At 39.8% G+C, this 20,354-nt stretch overlaps 1 protein-coding gene across 13 annotated transcripts in view; it reads right to left on the bottom strand.

The window, feature by feature from the left end:
- Positions 1-20,354, bottom strand: part of LOC127506791 (immunoglobulin kappa light chain-like) — a 114,500-nt gene that overhangs the window by 82,953 nt on the left and 11,193 nt on the right. For 4 of the 13 annotated variants that reach the window (XR_007928128.1, XR_007928129.1, XR_007928127.1 and 1 more), the window contains exon 4: positions 1,416-1,976. The exons of 3 other annotated variants lie outside the window; for them this stretch is intronic. The gene's annotated coding sequence lies outside the window, so the exon portion shown is untranslated. 6 more of the 13 variants (XR_007928133.1, XR_007928135.1, XR_007928134.1 and 3 more) reach the window with 6 other exon arrangements.

Here is a 20,354-nt window from a genome sequence, read left to right as displayed (position 1 = left end):
AGTATGTATGTAAATTTCACATTATGTAGCAGAGACCTGGTCACATGATTCCTCATAAATTTCTCAGTGCTGATGATAAATAAACCAATCACAGCTGTGTTATTAAAGCCGGAGTCAAACTGTCAGTCAAACCGGTCACATGACTGAATGTGGACACAGAGATGGACGTTCATCTGCACATCCTCAGCATTGCAATATTGCGTTACTCCCTAAAAAAGTAACTAATTGTGGAAAGTAATGCATTACATTACTTTTGTGTTACTTTTTCTCACCTGGGCTGGGCTTGCTTGTTTTTAATAACAACAAAAAAGTTTCATTTCACACCAAAAGTGAAATGAATAAGCCTCAGACTGAAGGAAATGCAAATTCCCAGCTGTACAGTAGAGGGCGCAGCTCAAACAAACCTTTAGGCTGTGCTGCCATTCTGGATTGCAGAAGAATAGGATGCAGGAGAAGAAAGTTCAACACTCTTACTTCAGCAATAAAACTTAAAAATAAATACATTTCAAGATTGCATTTCACTGTTTTTATTCATTTTGAGGAATACTGACTCTGATTTTGTGTAAGTGAGATGAATAAATGCATATTCACATTTAGTCTGTACAATAACCATCATTCACACACAACACCTCTGCACTTTATTTCTCTCAGCATGAGGACAGGAGAGCTGTCAGTCAATACATGGGAAAACAAGTAACTTGAGTAACTTATTTGAAAAAATAAAATAAATTTTGTTGTAAATTTAAAAGTAATGCGTTACTTTACTAGCTACTTGAAAAAAAGTAATCTGATTACTAATGTTACCCCCAACACTGATCCTCAGTGTCTCAGTGGTCAGAATAAAAAAAAAATAATAATAATAAAAAAATTAAAAAAAAACCTACTAAACTAACTAAAACTAACATTAGTCAGAATGTAAATGATCATTCTGTAACTCTAGTGTATATTAGTTTGTCTGTTGTAAATCCTGCCCACTTCTTTGCATTGTCACACATGCTTCAGTGCTCTGAGAGTGTTTATAGTGCTGTGAGTTTAACACTTCATGACTGAGAGCAGAACAGAACACAATCTTCATCATCACACAAGACAAAAGAACAACAATGAACAAAATCACCTTCTTCATCTGGACTCTCACACTGATCGCTCAAGGTTTGTGTAATGCAGCTCCAATTATTCTCTTAAAATATTAAATGTTTATAATTTTATATAATATTTTTTTAGAATTTATAATTGTAATATTATTATTATTTTCTTCTTCTTCTTCTTGTTCTTTCTCTCAGAGTGTAGAGGACAGTACACTGTAACGCAGAGTCCATCAATAACAACAGCTCAACCAGGACAAGAAGTCAGAATAAACTGTAAAACCAGCAGTAGAGTGTATGGTGGTGATGAGTTACACTGGTACTTACAGAAACCTGGAGAAGCTCCTAAACTCCTCATATATGCAGCAACAAGCCGTTATACAGGAACTCCATCTAGATTCAGTGGCAGTGGATCTGGCAGTGATTTCACTCTGACCATCAGTGGAGTCCAGACTGAAGATACAGGAGATTATTACTGTCAGAGTTTCCACTATCCAGGCAGCACTAGGGTGTTCACACAGTGATAAAGAGTGGTACAAAAACCTCGGTCAGTCAGACGTCACAGTGATGCACTGATACAGCTGAGAGATACTGCAGCTGCTGATGGAGGATCACAAACAACACAATGTTTTATTAAACCTTTCAGAAACATTATTTATTTATTTTGATGTACTAAGCATGTAACATCATCTTTATATTATATAAATGTTAGTGGTGCTTGGCACTGCAAAACTTTCCACTACAATGTAATCGAACTGCAGGAAAGTCCGTCACTTTAATTGCACTTCCATGCTTCATCACTAGATGGCGTGTCTGTTACATAACTGAGTTCTCTATCTGTCAGTCACTTTGACGTTGTGTCGATGTGATGACACTAGTGTAGTGTTTCTCAACCTTTTTTACTCGATGGCCTCCTCCTTCACCAGATCAATACTGCAGTGCCCCCCTAAGATGCCTGACATTTCCTCTTATACTGAACTTCCACAGCAAAGAGAGAAAAGTGTTTGTATTTAAGCCTTTTTATTAACATTTGTTTGCATTATTGCTTTTCTACTGCATGTTTTGTAATATTCTTTAATATTCTTTTTGAAAACATAATTGGTAAATTACAGCTATGCTTTATAACTTAAAAGAAATCCCTCTGCTAAATTATAATACTCTGATGTTATCCAGGTCGAGTGATTGCATCTGTGCCAACAGAACGACTGAGACTCCCATCTAAAGCCTGTCGGTTCACGTCGTCCCTGATAACAAGAACTTAATGCTGTTGGACAGGCTGTCTCTGCTGTACATGCCACAGACATGAACGAGGACAGTCCCGACCCAGCACACATGCAGGAACTATGCTCGTCAACCGATTTATTAATAATTAATAATCATCAATAATTAATTATAATAATAATAAAGTTTTCAAAAACGTAATTTCTCTCATCACTACAGCAAACATTTTGAACATGTGTATGTTTGGCTTTATATTCATTGATATATCAGAAAACATCAAAAACTGCCAAAATTTAGCAGAGAAAATTCAAAATATCTCACTTCCTGTTGGGTTTTCAGATTTTGGGGCTTTTTTGTAGGTATTGGGCTGTTACATCTGTCTACCAAATTTCATAACTGTACGTGAAACATAGCACGAAGGGTGCTTAATTGAAATTTTGTAGGTGGCGCTATCGAGCCATTGTGCCACACCTAATTCTGAAACTCATATCAGATGTAAATTTTCACCTCTTCTGACGTGTGTGCAAAGTTTCATGAGTTTTCGAGCACGTTTAGGCCCTCAAAAATGCGATTTATTTCGGAGAATAAGAATAATTGGTTGAGCAATTACAATAGGGTCCTCACACCATCGGTGCTCGGGCCCTAATAAAACATATGCATTTTGTTTGTAACATTGTATCTGGAATGGTAAAACATTGTTGACTTATCTTAATTGTCTGAATTTCTGAGGAACTCTTATAGCGCTGCAGGACTAGCCTACAGCAAACACTGAACCAGACTATTAAATGTTGAGCAAGGGATCTCATTGGCTGCAGGATCAGCAGAGACCAATCAGCCTGAGTCATTTGGTATTGATGTGATTGCTTACAGACTGCATGTAAAGGACCGATCGAAGCCTGTGCCATCTTCAGTTTCATGACTGAACTAGATTTCTGACATGACAATTCTTGGAGAGTTTGTCATGGTAATGAATATGACAATGTTAATGTGTTTGGTCTGCTGCTGTTGATTATATCTGCTGTAGAGTACAGAACTTTCCACTGCCAAAACACACACAACATGCTGCTGCTGTACGAGCAAACATGAATCACCCCATAGCAGATCTGGACAGGTGGAGCTGGGGGAGGTGGAGGGTTTCTGAAAGTACACTGTACTGCTACAGCAAACAATAGACAAGTGTTTGAATGTTGAGCAGCAAGATCATTGACTACTGATACAGCAGGAATCATTCAGTTGTGTCCTGTAGAGAATGATGTGTAAATGTGTATGTCTGACTCTGTATATTTACTGTTACTGTGCTTTGGTGATGTAAAGCCTTTCTTTTAACCCTGTCAGTAAAACTATTGGACTCTGAATGTATATCGTCCTGATCTCTCTTCTGTCTTTTGCATTCAGAGGGTGTTTTACATGAGCGGCACATGCTTCACTGCTCTGAATGTGTTTATAGCTCTATGAACTGAACATGACATGATCAAGAGCTCTTCTTCATCAACCAGCAAACATGACTTTCAGCTGCAGCTGCTCATAAACACAATCACACACAACACTGATCACAGACAAACACTAATAACACTAGATCATTATCAACATCAATCTTGTGTTTATGAAGAGAATGAGTCAGTGTTTAATATGATCATCATGTTTTAGGTGTAATATATGATCCCTGTCAATCAAACTGAACAGACTGAATTCAGTCACTTCTGCTGTCTGGACGTGATGCTTTCCATTTGATTTTCATGACATTTTCATATATATTTTCATCACCACATTTTCAGCAGAAGTGAAACTGGTGTGTTCCAGTCCAGATCATGTGACCAATCAAACAGTGAGACTGAAAAGCCCATTTGCATTGTCAGGGTGGAGTGATTCTGATCCTCTCAGAATAGAGCAGCTCTGTCTCCAGAGACCATGTTCAAACCCCAAGAGCTTTATTTGACATTTACATCAAGTTTGTGAAAAGCACCTGCATCTTCATCTGTTAGTTGAATGATGTTGTCAGACACAAAGTGAACTTGTTGAGAAGCTTTATTGAATGTTACAGCAGATTGAAAGATCACACAGTGCTTTGACACGCCAGCTCTCTTTCAGTATTGAGTTGTAAATCACTACAGCTGCAGCACTAGACTCATGTGAATCCTGCCTGACACAGGACACTCAGATACGGCTCATCTTCAGGAGAGAAACATCAGCACTCAGAGCTCTTGTGGAACGAGACCTCATGAGGAGCTCCATCATGTGTTACTCTGCAGACGTACACCTCTCCCTTTTCCCAGCGTGCTTTGCTGAGGGTCAGGACGCTACTGCGGCTGTAGCGGCCGTCCCGCTGGCTCTCTGCGCTGGTCACGACCCCCTCGGTGACCTCTGACCCGTCCAGTGTCCAGCTCACCAGCGCCCCCTGTGGAGAGTAAGAGCTGAGCAGGCAGAGCAGTGCGGCTGAGTCTCCAGAGATCTGCAGAGAAGAGGGCGGCAGCAGAGACACTGAGGGCTTCACTGTGGGACCAGCTGCAGGAGACAAACACAACACATTCACAAACACAAAGAAAAACAGATTAAACTCATAGTGAGATACATTATGTAAATATGTGTAGATTTTTTTTAAAGGAATAATGCTGTTCTTCTGAATGAATATACATGACAATATCATTGTTTTAGATTGAATAATTATAAAACAATATCAGTAACACTTTACTTAAAGCCTTCATACACAATGCATTTTAAAAGTATTTTAATGTATTAATTAAGCATTGTTATACACATTATAATCATGTATGATCTCATGAATAATTGTAACCACAGTTTCACTGTAAAAAAATAAGGCAACCTATTGCATTCAGCTAATTTGCTCCAGTTAAAATCAATGTAAAAACTTTTGTTTCTGATTATATCTAATATGTAATGAGTAACAGGTAGTATTTTTAACTTCTTGTCAAAGAATATTTAGCAATGCACTGCTTGTTTTTTCATCTCCATGTTTTATTGTCAAAGCTACACGACATGAACATCATTTGCCTCTTAAAACTAGAGGCACACATTTTACCCAATTTCACCCAGGCAAACAAGTTGCAAAAGTTGCAGTGAGAAGAACATATACCTCAACACACAAATCTCAAACATGGTGATGATCAACAATTATAATCCAGTAAAAATATGAACTCTGAACCATATGACAGCAGAATAACTGACAACAAAAACAACAGCAGCAGCATAAATCAAGCCAGCAAATGTAAAGCAATAATCCTTTTTTAATAATAATTACCTCTTTTTTTTTTTTTTTCAACTTAGCTAGCTTTGAAAATAAAACATGGAGATGAAAAAACAAGGATTAGCTGCTCGCATTGATAAATGCTAAATATTCTTTAGTTGTCTTGACAAGACGTCTTCAGTTCAAAAAACTACCTGCTACTCATTAAGATGAACAAAAGTTTTCATGTTGATTTTAACTGGAGCAAATTAGTTAGTAAAAAGTAAAAGTAAAAAGTTAAATCCGGATAGGTTGCTTTATTATTATTATTATTATTATTATTATTAAGTTAGCTCAACATTTTTTTTTTTTTTTTTTTTTTTGTACGGTTCTATTAATTGTTACACCTTTAGAATGTATAATGTATTAAAAAACATGACAAACAACCAATTTCAGATGTAGAGATTTGCAAGAAATTTGCAAATATTATAATGCAACTTTGGGTACAATTATTTATGAAAAGATATAAGGCATTATAATGTACATTATGAATACCTTTAAGGCTTCAAGTAAAGTCTCACCGAAATCTAATAATTATTATTCTTTAAAAATGTTGTTCTTGTTTCAGCTGTAAAACACTTTCTGAAATCTAAATTGTATATATTTTTAAATATGTAATTTAAAGGACTTACCGAGCACCAGTTTAGTTCCTCCACCGAAAGTCCACCACAGTGATACAATCTAATGAAACGGTCGTACAAAAACCTCTATTCCACTCGAGTGAACACAAACTCCAGCAGAGAGAGAGAAACAACACTTCAACACACTGATATTAGAAGAAACTCAGATCTTCTCAACACTCAAACATTCAGTTTGGACTAAATGATTCTCAAAAAGAAAAAAACAAACTCTTTCACACAAAATGTTTGTTATTGCTTGAAAAACAGTTTAATTATTTTCATGATCATTTAAAGCAGTGGTCACCAACAGTGGCGGCTGGTGCTAAATTTTTTTGGGGGGGCACAAAGAAAAAAAGAAAAGAAAAAAAAAAAGAATTAGCCTAGAGATGCAGAATGGGCTAATTGTTAAATAATGTGATGTAATGTATCACTACTGCTTATCTAAAACATGGAAAATTCAGTATTTAAAGCATGCCATAGGGCTGGGCGATATAAAATTTGTATTTAATTAAAAAAAAAAAATAATTAATTTTTTTTATTTCATATCCTGCCCAATATTTTCCTACAAACAATGTTCGTATTGAAGGCTATGAAAACAAACATGAATGTAACCATGTAGTCTATGTTATATTATGCGCAAAAAAGGGGTCAAATTACATCCTAACATTGTGACACTACAATCTAAAAACAAAATAATGCTTTTTAAAGCAGAAGTTACATTCACTAAACTAAAACTGAAAATAAAAAAAGCACAGACTAATTATTAATCTATTATGATTACCCTACAATAATCACTTTACAGTTATGCTATCATAAAAATACACTTAGGTGTAGGTTCGAAATTCTACATATGCCACATTTATGTTCGCAAACAAAAACAAATAATCAACAACAAATATTTTAGCTAAATGTATATTTTAGTCAGAATTATTGCGCTCCGTCTGTTTGGCGCGCATGCGCACGGCAGCGCTCGTTCACGGAAGTTTGTGCTTCCACTCCTGTCTCCTGGACAGCAAAATGGAAATATTTTCTTGACTTTCTATTCTATTACAGATGGAGAAAATGTCTGTGAAATGTAAGTTATGCACTGAGAGAGACGTTTCCACCAATCGCTGCACAAGTTAAGGTTACGTATGATGACGAAAGCATGTTAGTGCTAGCCCTCCCGGAACCCATAGAGAATGCATTGAAGTTTATGGGAGCACTGGAGGCAAATCTCGGCCAGAGTGATATCGCCCAAAAAGAGGCGGTACTCCACAGAACGTGATTGACGCTGATTGGACTATAGCCTATATCCAGAGGCAGAACAGAACAGCCTAGCAGTGACAGCTAGCGTAACACTGTGGTTGAAAAAAATCCGTCCCTTTCTCACTGGTGATGCGTCGCCCTAATGCCCTAATGAAGAAACCACCCCTGGTCACCAACCTTTTTAAGCCCAAGATCCCTGACCTTGACCTTTATGAAAGACAAGATCTACCTATTGAAGAATTGATAGAAAAAGACAGCCCAGATTGTATTTAGGATTTTTTCATGGCCAATTCAGATTCTGATTTATTTATTTATTTATTTTTACAAGCAAACTGGCCGATTCTGATACTGGTTGCATATATTTTATTATTATTATTATTATTATTATAAACAAAAATATCTAGCCATTTCAAATTATAGGTAGGCTAACCACTCATGATCCAAGCAAAGATGCTACACACGTTACATGAGCAGTTGTTTTTGATTTGAATTAGATTAAATTTCAAGACTGAATGAGACGCAGCATCTGACACCAGGTGGCGCTTATGGAAGAGCATTGATACAGCCTTTCCTTGGTTACCGCTGTAAACAAAGCAGCACTGCGCTTATAAATAGACCTACTACTTTATTCGGAGGTAAGAGGAAAATATAATGCTATTGCCTTCGAAACTTTTCTGAAGACAGTAAGTTCAGAGATACATTCATATAACCCCTCAGCCCCAATTCAATATTTATATTTTCTTTTATTAACAGCCGTTTACAGACTCAGGCATGATCTGGGCTATTTACATTTATCGCTGTCCCAGTAGCTCCCGAAAATAACAGAAAAATAAATACAAACATACAGTACAAAGACTGGAGAAATATAATGTATTTTTGTACTAATATTTATGTTATTTTCGGGAGCTACTGGGACAATGATAAAGATCGACCACTGATTTAAAGAGTTAATTGATCTTGTTTACAATAGACATGATTTGTTTTGACTTTATATCCTATATTTCTCATTCTTTCTCTTGTCGTGTGCTGATATTACACTGTTTAAAGAAATAAATTTGATGATCTGTGACCTCTGAGGTGACCTTTGACCTCTTTTATCATTGATGATGTTGTGGAGTTTCTCATAATGATGTTTCTGTTAGAGATTAGAGATTCACAATCAGTCCTGATACTTTCTGAACAGACTCATGATTCATGATCTTACTTTAGTGATGGAGGTTCATCTAGTGGAAGTGTAGCAGTGATGATGGTCACATGACTGAATATGGACACAGAGATGGACGTTCATCTGCACATCCTCAGTGTCTCAGTAGTCAGAATAAAAATAAACTAGCAAAATAACTAAAAATAACATTAGTGAGAATGTAAATCATCATTCTGTAACTCTAGTGTAAATTAGTTGGTCTGTTATAAGTCCTGCCCACTTCCTTGCATTGTCACACATGCTTCAGTGCTCTGAGAGTGTTTATAGTGCTGTGAGTTTAACACTTCATGACTGAGAGCAGAACAGAACACAATCTTCATCATCACACAAGACAAAAGAACAACAATGAACAAAATCACCTTCTTCATCTGGACTCTCACACTGATCGCTCAAGGTTTGTGAAATACAGTTTTGTTTTGTTTTTAACAATGATTTTTAATTATTTTAAAATGTCAAATATCATTTTCATTTTTTGTGTTTTCCCTCAGAGTGTAGAGGACAGATCACTGTAATTCAGAGTCCATCAATAATAACAGCTCAACCAGGACAAGAAGTCAGAATAAACTGTAAAACCAACAGTAGAGTGTATAATGGTAATGAGTTAGCCTGGTACTTACAGAAACCTGGAGAAGCTCCTAAACTCCTCATATATGATGCATCAATCCATTATACTGGAACTCCATCTAGATTCAATGGCAGTGGATCTGACAGTGATTTCACTCTGACCATTAGTGGAGTCCAGACTGAAGATACAGGAGATTATTACTGTCAGAGTTACCACTGGATCAACAGTAAAGATGTGTTCACACAGTGATAAAGAGTGGTACAAAAACCTCGGTCAGTCAGACGTCACAGTGATGCACTGATACAGCTGAGAGATACTGCAGCTGCTCATACAACACAATCACACACAACACTGATCACAGACAAACACTAATAACACTAGATCATCTAAATGAACATAAATTTGCTTGAAGCTCATCAGTATTTTTGTATATAACATGAATATTTTATTGATGTGATCATGGCTTTTATTCCAGTAAGGACTGTTATTGTTTTATTAGTGTTTCATAGTAAGGACTGATTGCCAAAACCAGTTTAATAATATGATTGTCATAATTTAATTACATTTTTATATTTTTTTATAGAATGATTGTAGTGATGTTTTCATTTGTTGTATGTAGAGATTGTGGATCTCTTCTGTTGTGTTTGTCTCTTCTCCATCTTCACTGTTTTTCATCATCTCTCTGTTCCACATGATGTTCACTTGAGTTTCTCTGTAAATTATATTCAATGATCTGAATTCAATCCAAACATGTTCTCAAGCTCAACTCTTCAACAGTGAATGTAAGCCACATCTTCAAATCTCACACCACTGAATGATTTACTGTCAGAGACTGGGTTGCTCTCCTCAAATATGTCTCAACATCGTCTCAAACTTTGCTCAGATTTGCCAAAGTCTGAAATAGTCCATTTAAATTCGTACAAGTCAAAATGATCTGAGCTTAAGTTAACTTTATTGTTCATTCTGTTTGTCACGGAGCAGAAATTTATCTTTGACACTATAGTCAAGTTATGTTTACCACAGACCTTATTTTACTCATAATTTTGAGAAAAAAACAAACACATAATAAAACCTCATTGTAAAATCTTAGTCTTCTGGGTTCTGATGTCATACCTGCACCACTCTATGAGAGAAATATGGTGGAATAAGTCCCGCCTTCTAAATAAAAGAGCCAATCGCTGATTGATAAAGTCATTGGGTCACTGCAGCTGCCTTTAGAAGCTCCGGTTGCTATAGAAACAGTCAGTGTTCTGAGACTTATAACAGCACATGTGCATTGGCTGGTCCGGCCTGAAAAATACATTTTTTTTTTTTTTTTTTTTTTCATGATTTGAGCGTTTAGAAGCAAAATTGATGAGACAGTTGATCTCAGATTTCATTGGCGATTTAAAAAATGCAATTTAATCATAAGCTTGGTGAACAGCTTTGGAGAATTTGATGTTTCCTCATTGAAAGAGATAGGAGCTGTACTGCACGACTGAAACAGCTGCGCGAGAGGCGTTTCAAAGATGGCCGCCGAGTGAAATGACTTGCCTTAAAGTCAAGTCAAGTCACCTTTATTTATATAGCGCTTTTTACAATGCAGATTGTGTCAAAGCAGCTTTACAGTGATAAATGGTATATAATTTTGGCTGCACAGCAGCTCTTAAAGAAAATGCTGTCAATGTAGGCAGATGCAAAGCACTGTTGAATATCAAATGTCAAATGTCAAGTGTCCCCAACTAAGCAAGCCAAAGGCGACAGCGGCAAGGAACCCAAACTCCAACAGGTGACATCAGGTGGCAAATAGGTGTTAAAATGGAGAAAAAACCTTGGGAGAAACCAGGCTTAGTCAGGGGGCCAGTTCTCCTCTGGCAAACAGTGCTTTGTTACGATTCAGGTAGCTATCATAAGCCCGATAGGATCGCAACATTCAAAGTATTTATTTCAGTTCACTGTGCCACTGGCTGTCGCGTCAATGAGGCCTTCACAATGGATGATCTAGTTGACTCAATCTCTACTGACACTTCAGGGGTGCGTTGTGGTCGTGTCAAGGCGTAGGTCCTCAATCTCACCTGGATACAGCCTGGATCCGGTTGACTACGGTAAACTTCGGGATAAACAGAAAGACTAATATTAGCGTAGATGCCATTCTTCTTCTGATGTAATGAGTACATCTGGTGTTATAGGAAGTGTTCCCGGTTCCGGCTGACCTAATTTATGCAGCCCAGTAATCCTTTAACGGATTTGAAAAAATAAATTGATAATGTGTTATGTGTATGCCAGGTTAAAGAGATGCGTTTTTAGTCTAGATTTAAACTGACAGAGTGTGTCTGCTTCCCGAACAATGCTAGGAAGATTGTTCCAAAGTTTAGGTGCCAAATAGGAGAAGGATCTACCGCCTGCAGTTGATTTTGATATTCTAGGTATTATCAGCTGGCCTGAATTCTGAGATCGCAATAGACGTGAAGGACTATAATGCATTAAGAGCTCGCTCAGGTACTGGGGAGCTAAACCATTTAGTGCTTTGTAAGTAATTAGCAAGATTTTAAAATCTATACGATGTTTAACAGGAAGCCAATGCAGTGTTGACAGAACTGGGCTAATATGGTCATACTTCCTAGTTCTAGTAAGATCTCTGGCTGCTGCATTTTGTACGAGCTGTAGTTTGTTTAACAGGCGAGCAGAACAACCACCCAGTAGAGCGTTACAGTAATCTAGCCTTGAGGTCATGAACGCATGAACTAACTGTTCTGCATTTGTCATTGAGAGCATATGTCGTAGTTTAGATATATTTTTAAGATGGAAGAATGCGGTTTTACAAATGCTATAAACATGGCCTTCAAATGAAAGATTGGTATCAAAGAGCACACCCAGGTTCCTAACTGATGACAAAGACTTAACAGAGCAGCCATCAAGTGTTAGACAGTATTCTAGGTTATTACGTGAAAAAGTTTTTGGTCCAAAAATTAGAATCTCTGTTTTTTCTGAATTTAGTAGTAGGAAATTACTGGTCATCCAATTTTTTATATCAGCTATGCATTCCGTTAATTTTGTGAATTGGTAAGTTTCGTCAGGGCACGAAGAAATATAGAGCTGAGTATCATCAGCGTAACAGTGAAAACTACGCCATGCTTCCTAATGATATCTCCCAAGGGTAGCATGTACAGAGTGAACAGCAACGGTCCTAGTACTGAGCCTTGCGGTACTCCATATTGAACTTGTGATCGATATGACATCTCTTTGTTTACTACTACAAACTGATAACGGTCAGATAAGAATGATTTAAACCATGACAGTGCAATTCCACTAATGCCAACATAATTTTCGAGTCTATTTAAAAGAATATTGTGATCAATAGTGTCAAATGCAGCACTAAGACCCAGTAACACTAATAGAGAGATACAACCACGATCTGATGATAAGAGTAAATCATTAGTAACTCTAATGAGAGCAGTCTCAGTACTATGGTACGGTCTAAATCCTGACTGGAAATCTTCACAGATACTATTTTTTTCTAAAAAGGAACATAGTTGTGATGATACTGCCTTTTCTAGTATTTTTGACAGAAAAGTGAGATTTGAGATCGGCCTGTAATTGACTAATTCTCTAGGATCAAGTTGTGTTTTTTTAATAAGAGGTTTAATAATAGCCAGCTTAAAAGTTTTCGGTACGTATCCTAGTGATAAAGATGAATTAACGATATTAAGAAGAGGATCTATGACCTCGGGAAGCATCTCTTTCAATAGCTTAGTCGGTATAGGGTCTAACATACATGTTGTTGATTTTGATGATTTAACAAATTTAGACAATTCTTCCTCTTCTAAAGCAGTAAATGAATTGAATTTTTCCTCAGGGACACTACAACGCACTGTCTGACGCAATACTGTAGTAGATGGTTGCATGGTTATAATTTTCTCTCTAATATTGTCAATCTTGCAAGTAAAGAAGTTCATAAAGTCATTACTGCTGTGCTCTTTGGAAACATCAGAAGTTGAAGCTTTATTTCTTGTTAATTTAGCCACTGTATCAAATAAATACCTAGGGTTGTGCTTATTTTCTTCTAAAAGTTTTGAAAAATAGGCAGATCTAGCAGTTTTTAAGGCCTTCCTGTACTCAATCATTCTCTCTCTCCACAAAATGCGAAAAACTTCTAGTTTTGTTTTCTTCCATTTTTTTGGCTGCTACCTTTAGGGCCTGAGTGTGCTCATTGTACCACGGCATTGGATTAATTTTCTTAATCTTTTTTAAATGCAAAGGAGCAACTGAGTCTAATGTGCTGGAAAAGACAGAGGCAATAGTTTCTGTTGCAACATCGAGGTCTTCTAAGCTGTCTGGTATGCTAAGACGATGAAACTGATCAGGAAGATTATCTATAAAGCGATCTGTAGTGGTAGAAGTGATGGTTCTACCATATTTATGGCAGGGAGGCAGTTTAGCAGCCTTGACTAAATGTAGTATACACGAGACTAGATAATGATCTGAGATGTCGTCGCTCTGCTGCAGAATTTCAACGGCATCAATATCGATTCCATGTGACAATATTAGATCTAAAGTATGATTACGACAATGAGTGGGTCCTGACACGTGTTGTCTACCTCCAATAGAGTTTAGAATGTCTGTAAATGCCAATCCTAATGCGTCTTTTTCATTATCTACATGGATATTAAAATCACCAACAACAAGGACTTTATCTGCAGCTAGTACTAACTCCGATAGAAAATCAGCAAATTTTTTGATAAAGTCTGTATGGTGTCCTGGTGGCCTGTATACAGTAGCCAGCACAAATGTCAACTTATATAATGTTACATAAAGTACCATCACTTCGAAGGTCAATCGGTGAGAAATTATACAATCTCAAACAAGGTGCTATGTCTGTCAACGAATATGCTTTACAATTTAGAACGCTAGCTGCCTCCAGTGGTTGGAATGAACAAGCCCTTATTACCACCTACCGACAAGGATTGGATCCTCGGGTGCGGTTGCATCTCGCTGCATACGAGGATTCCATCGGCCTCGAGCGCTTCATCCAGCTTTCCATCCGTTTTGCCTCCCGTATGCAGTCGTGTATTGAAGAACACCAGGGCCAGTCACTGTTTAACACCCTCCTCCGTCGGCCAGAACCCGTCAGCCCTCCAGAACCAGCCAGTGAGTCCATGCAAGTGGAAAATTCACGCCTCTCTTCTGCTGAGCGACAACGGCGGCTGACCCTGAATCTATGTCTGTACTGTGGTTCCCCTGGGCATCTAATCTCTGCATGCCCAATTCGTCCTCCACGTCCTATGGTGAGTGCTATCATTCCCTCCATGAATAAGATGAAGCCACTCACCACTGTAGTAAACCTTACTGCCGCTGATGTTTTCTTTCCAGTGGTGGCACTCCTCGATTCAGGGTCAGCCGGCAACTTCATCTCCGGCGCCCTCTGCCGACAACTCAAGCTTAAGACCACGCCATCTCCGACCACCTACCAAATTCATTCCGTAACGGGCAGACTCCTCAGCAGAAGACACGTGAGTTGCTGTGTTGGCCCTATACAGCTTCGAACCAGAGTGTTGCACCAAGAAAACATACATCTGCTGGTTCTGGAGGAATCCACCTCTGACGTGATCCTAGGGCGTCCCTGGTTGGACCAGCATAACCCCGTCATTTCCTGGAGCAACGGCGAGATCCTGAAGTGGGGCGAAACCTGTTTCTCCAGATGTCTCTCCAAGTTCCAGTTCCTTCGTCTCCTCGTTCTGAAGAAATCTCCATCTGTGCCACGTCCATCGAGAGTCCTGTGGAGAAACGTTCCATCGACATCCCAACATGTTGCGCCCCCTTCAGTGACGTCTTCTGCCCGCAAAGAGCCTCCAAGCTGCCTCCACACCGGCCATGGGACTGCGCCATCGATTTGCTTCCGGGTGAGTCAGTGCCCAGGGGAAGGATCTACCCCCTGTCAATCCCGGAGGAGAAAGCCATGGAAGAATACATCAAGGAGGCCCTAGCTCAAGGTTACATCTTCCAGTCTACTTCCCCTGCTGCTTCGAGTTTCTTCGTGGCAAAAAAGGACGGAGGCTTGCGGCCATGTATTGACTACCGTGCACTCAACAAGATAACCGTCAAGTTCCGCTATCCCCTTCCTCTCGTCCCAGCGGCCCTGGAACATCTCCGTGGTGCCACTGTGTTCACCAAGCTGGACCTCCGCAGCGCGTATAACCTCATCCGGATACGTGAGGGGGACGAGTGGAAGACCGCCTTCGTGACACCTACCGGCCACTATGAATACCTTGTTATGCCGTATGGCCTGGTCAACGCCCCCTCCGTATTCCAGGACTTCATCCACGAGGTGCTCCGGGAGTTCCTCCATAAGTTCGTTCTAGTCTACATCGACGACATCTTAATCTACTCCCGGAGCTTGGCCGAACATCGCCACCACGTTGCGGAGGTCCTCCAACGCCTGAGAAAATTCCACCTTTTCTTGAAAGCTGAAAAGTGTTCCTTCCATCAGCCCTCAGTGCACTTTCTGGGATACATCATCGACCAGTGGCATCCGGATGGATGAGGGGAAGGTGGAAGCCATCAAGACCTGGCCCACTCCTTCCACTATTAAAGAACTCCAACGCTTCCTTGGTTTTGCTCATTTCTATCGCCGTTTCATCAAAAACTACAGTTCCATCGCCCATCCACTCACAAACCTGCTCCGTAATAAGCCCAAGTCTCTGTCCTGGACATCGGCTGCCACCAACGCCTTCGAAACCCTTAAAGAAGCCTTCACCACCGCTCCCCTCCTCGTCCACCCCAATCCAGACCTGCCCTTTGTAGTAGAGGTGGACGCCTCCACCACGGGAGTGGGAGCGGTGCTATCTCAGCAGCAGGGGACCCCAAGTAGACTTCACCCATGCGCCTTCTTCTCTCGCAAGACCAACTACGACATCGGAAACCGCGAGCTTCTGGCCGTGAAGTTGGCCCTTGAGGAGTGGAGGCATTGGTTGGAGGGAGCTAAACACCCCTTTATAGTTCTCACTGACCACAAGAACTTGGAGTACCTAAGAGCTGCAAAAAGACTGAACCCTCGGCAAGCACGCTGGTCTTTATTCTTCACCCGTTTTGACTTCTCCATCTCCTATCGTCCCGGCTCCAAAAATGTCAAGGTGGATGCCCTATCTCGTCTCCATGCTCCTGAGGAAAGACCAGAAGAACCAGAAACCATTCTCCGTAAAACCATCCTCGTCAGTCCTATCACCTGGTCAGAGGAAACTTTGCCCTCCTCCAATGCCTCCACCAACACTCCGTCGGGTTGTCCACCAGGCTTGCGTTACACCACCAGGGCACAACGCACCCCACTCATTCACTCTGCCCACACTTCACTTGGCACTGGCCACCCGGGGGTCAATGAAACCCTCTCGCTGCTAAAGGAGCGCTTCTGGTGGCCTAACATGGCAGCTGACGTCAGAAGGTACGTGCAGGGTTGTAGGGAGTGCGCCATCTCCAAGAGCCCTCGCCATCTTCCATCCGGCAAGCTCCATCCTCTGCCCGTTCCTAATCGACCCCGGTCACACCTAGGAGTCGATTTTATCACCGACCTGCCAGCATCCGATGAATTCACCTGCATTCTCGTCATCGTAGATCGATTTTCCAAGTCATGTCGTCTGATTCCCCTGAGGGGCTTACCCACTGCCATGGAAACCGCTGAACTTATGTTCAATCACGTGTTCAGATACTACGGAATTCCCGAGGACATCGTCTCAGACAGAGGACCCCAGTTCATATCACGGGTATGGAAGGCCTTCTTCTCGCTCCTAGGTGTGACCGTCAGTCTCTCATCTGGCTACCACCCTCAGTCGAACGGGCAGACGGAGAGGAAGATCCAGGAGATCGGCCGCTTCCTCCGTACCTCCTACCAACCGGGACAGAAGGTCTGGCTGTCGACACGGGACATCAGACTGCATCTGCCCTGCAAGAAGCTGAGTCCCAGATTCATTGGCCCGTTCACCATCATCAAGCAGATCAACCCCGTCACGTATCAACTCCAATTACCTCCACAATATCGGATTCATCCCACATTCCATGTTTCTCTCCTTAAACCTCACCACCCTTCTGTTCCTCTCTCCACAGGGCCTGGCGTAACAGCTGCTGAACCCCCCCCTTCCACTTATCCTGGACGATGGAGCTGCATACGAGGTTCACGAGATCCTGGACTCCCGACGCCGTGGTGGTCGTTTGGAGTATCTTGTGGACTGGGAAGGCTACGGCCCCGAGGAACGCTCTTGGGTCCCCAGAAACGACATACTCGACCCCAACCTGCTTCACGCCTTCCACTCCAACCATCCTGACAGACCTGCCCCACGTGGAAGAGGACGGCCACCACGACGTCGGGGTCCTCGGCCCTCAGGAGCGGGCCGTGGAGGGGGGGGTACTGTCACAGACACGCCAGGCTCCACCATTCACCAATCACAGCGCACCACTTCTCCCGAGTACTGATCACCGGCACCTGCACCTCATCGCCACCTCATCAACACCAGTATAAAGAGCACTCACACACACAGCCACATTGTCCGGTCTCATTTGCATGTAAACTTACCTGTATGCTTACCTCAAGGACTCCTACTAAACTACTTACCAGTCTCCAGCGTCTCCTGTTCTCCTCGTGTGATCTTCAGTCCGTGTGTGAGTGTTCTCCGTGTTCTACGTTCATCCATTCCAACGCCATTCAAGATCTCCACGTCTGCAACCACAAAAGGACAGTATCATCTATCTTCACTTCAGTTTGTCATCTTCACGTTGTCACATACTCACCTGCACTGCTGTTAACCTCTGCTGGTATCAATAAACATCCTTGTCTGTGATCTCCTGTCTCCGACCCTTCTGTGTTGTAACAACTATAGTATTTACTATAGTATTTTTTGACCTGGGCAGGCTGACAGTGAGCACGCACATGACAGTTAAAATATTAAGATTATTTTAACTTACTTAAAATGGAAAAACATTGAGTAACTAACAAGCTTTTACAACGAGCGTGCTACAGGTTATTGTACTGGCTAGGATTAATAATCATACCATAGTCACTAAGTCAACACAAGCTTGCCAGTCGTGCTACAGTTTTGTTAAACGAATATGCTAACAAATTTGTTTTACAGCATTAGAAGCTAATGTATGATGGCTATAAAGTGCATTCAAGACTATTTAGCAACTCACGATCGCTTCACTTCACACTTAAATGCATCACAATTGTTTTTAATGTTAAACAAATAAAAATTGATTCACATTTGATACTCACACTCTGAATATCATCCATCATCCAGAAAAACATGCGGTCACTGGTCCTGTAATTTGGTAGGTGGCGTTGTCACTAAACATCTAGGGTCCTAGGACTGCGGTCCTGAAAATGCAGCCTCCGGTTGTGCAGTCAGATGCTACTCTAAATATGACCCATTGAGAGTACAACCAAAGCATTTGTACCCAAAGTGCTCACAATTGTACCCCAACCGTACCCTTTTTTCTGACAGTGCATAAGCCATTATACACTGATTTATAAATTATCACATATAAAATAGTTCCAGAGACACTTGTTTGCTGTATCAACTAGTTATTATGTCTTTAATGGCTAAAGTTTGCATTAGAGGTGATGAATGGTAATTTTGATTTGTTAAACTCTATATCTCCTCAGCCATTTGTATTGCTTATAGCAGTTTGGAATTATACTTTAAAAATATTATTGCAGTGTTTTGCTAGTATGTAACATTAAAAAAGATACTTTTTTTTTTTCAACTGTTTGTATTAATGATTTTTTTTATTTATTTTTTATTACAGGAATTGTTGTTTATTAGTTACATTTACAAGTAAGCAACTTAAAATGTAAAATGAGCACATATTCGTGATTTCTTAACATTTGATTTATGTTTTCACTTTACTTAAAGCCAACAATGATATATTTATAGAGATTAGTAACTAATATTACTCACAGTAAGTATTTATAAGAACACAACACGGCTATTAATAACAATATATTCACTAATTTGACAGAAATAAATCTGAATAAGAAGTCATTGTAACTATAATATAACATTATAGCAATCCAAGCTGCATCTTTATAAATACATTCATGGAACCATACGACGGACTAATTAATACTTATAAATCAGTGCATAATGAATTATGAACATGCATTGAAAAGGAAAATTATGGAAGCCCGTTTCCGCCACTAAATAAAAAAATAAAGAGTAATTGCGACTTTTTATCTCAGAATTCTGACTTTTTATCTCACAATTGCGAGTTATAAAGTCACAATTCTGAGATATAAAGTCGCAATTGCGTGATATAAAGTCACAATTCTGACTTTATTTCTCACAGTTCTTACTTTGCTTGTGTTTCCTTTCATTGCGACTGACCATCAGGATTGCTGCTTCGTTATCATTCTATATAAAATGGAAGACATTATAAAGGATTATTTTTAGCGCGGATTTACCAATAAAGAAATTTTGATTTTACTGGAGGAGACACATAAAGATTAGTCTCCGGACATATGCATTATGCAGGAATATGCATATAGCATGTTTCCACGGTAACCTTGTACATGAGTACAGCGTTTCAAGGAGAAAAAACAGCTTTTACTGCCATCTAGTGGGCTTAATACTAAAACACCAATACCTATCATGTTTCATCAACTTTGTAACTTTGCAACTCAAGTCTGGTGGCTCCATAAAAGGGGGCATTCAAGGGTAGAATCATGCAATTCTGCAAATACAGTGGAAGTATTTGGTGAATAAAAGTTGTTTTTAACAGAATGGATACACTAATGAATTTGACACAATAACAATATAATAGTAATAATAATAAGAATCAGCTGTGGCGGAGGCGCAATAAAACAGACGAAGCTGAAGTGGCACATTTTCTACACCAACAGCTTCAGACATCAGAACGGCAGCATGGCTATCGTCGGATGTACCAGAAATGTTGGATGTCCGGAATTGTTACAGACAGAGAAACTGTCCGTCAGTTAATTGCGAGAAAAAAAAGTCAGAATTCTGAGATAAAAAGTCGCAATTAGTCTTTTTATTTTTTTTATTTAGTGGCGGAAACGGGCTTCCATAGAAAATGCATGACTTATAAGTAATTATAAAAATAATATAAATGTAACTGTAACTACAACTGTTCTTATGTGGTATAGGTCTTAAGTCTTTATAAATATGTATATAAAATAGTAATACTTGCTTAT

This window comes from Ctenopharyngodon idella, chromosome 24 (assembly GCF_019924925.1).
Source record: "Ctenopharyngodon idella isolate HZGC_01 chromosome 24, HZGC01, whole genome shotgun sequence".
Lineage (NCBI taxonomy): Eukaryota > Metazoa > Chordata > Actinopteri > Cypriniformes > Xenocyprididae > Ctenopharyngodon > Ctenopharyngodon idella.
The sequence above is the reverse complement of the archived record's forward strand: the minus strand, read 5'-3'. Positions and strand labels throughout refer to the sequence as shown.